Consider the following 1,320-nt stretch of genomic DNA (forward strand, 5'->3'; position numbering starts at 1 on the left):
CCTATGTTTTAATCAATGCAAAAGGACCAGTAAGATGTATATAAAAATATATTTCATGTTTCTCTATATATTACCTCTCTTTGTTTTGTTTTATGCTGATCAGGATTTGTCAAATCTAATCCATTTCACTTCCTCTCTGCTTGCAGTTTACGGTCATTTTTCTTGTTCGTTGTTTTGTTCTCTGGTTGGGTTTTCAGCTAAAGCTTTCTTCCTTTTAAATCTATAGAACCTTTTCTTCTGTTTCCTTCACGTGTGTACTCTGTTTAGAAAGTCTTGCCTCATGTGTGTGCATGTATATTTTTCCTGCTTTATTTTCTCACTGTTCAGATGGAATTTGTTTTGGGCCTTTAACTATAATATTTCAGTTATGATATTAAAGAAGACTGAGATAGACAAGAATAATTCATCGTCGCCTATGGTTTTACGGAAAGACGTCTCACTTTCGCATACAGGAGACCTGGGTTCGATTCCCGAGTGGGAAGAATGTTTATCGAGTATCTCGACTCTTTCTGCAGGGATGTTGTATCTCTCTCAGTTTAGGTTGGCCCTGATAGGCAGGCTAGGAAGCTCGTTTCCTCATTGATCTAAATTGTGTCGATTGGGGTGTAAAAAATATATGCATAATTATAACTGGGATCCAAAAACACAGTGTAGGTCAATCGGGAGGCGGGCTGCTAAACACAGCTGTCCAGCAGATAGAAGGAGATACTTACCCAAAAAAAACACAAAACAAATAAACAAAATCCATTCCCTCCTGGAAATCAGACTCGTGTCTTCTGCATGATACGGCTCAGAGCCTCATAGTATACCAGAGATGCAGGCCCAAAAAGATGTATACATAAAGCATTACTGAATTAGAATGTGCCTTAGTGTCTGTGAGTAAACGCCTACAACACTACGCGAGTAGTGACGCATATCCTTAGAGGACTTTTTGAAAACATTTTTTAAAGAAAAAAAAAACAACCAACTAATACGATCGTAAATAGCAGGTACTATTCCAAACCTATATCGATATTCATGTACATAGTAGGATATGATATAAACTATGTGAGTTATATGGAAAATTGACTTTTTTGGGGGAAGGGGATATGGGAGAGGAGGAGAGGAAGAGGATCAGGGAGTGAATAAACCAGATGGGCTGCAGAAGAAGGAGGAGTTCATGGAGGGTGTGGAGAAGTAACACTCATGGAGATACTCATGTACTCTTTGGAGGTGGTTACTCGCATCTTTTGACACAATTTACAATATTCAACAAGTTGTTATGACGAGATTTAAGTTTTCATCTTTTCAGTTCAGACTAAAAGATCGTACCGTATGATA

Source organism: Aplysia californica, unplaced genomic scaffold (assembly GCF_000002075.1).
Source record: "Aplysia californica isolate F4 #8 unplaced genomic scaffold, AplCal3.0 scaffold00659, whole genome shotgun sequence".
Lineage (NCBI taxonomy): Eukaryota > Metazoa > Mollusca > Gastropoda > Aplysiida > Aplysiidae > Aplysia > Aplysia californica.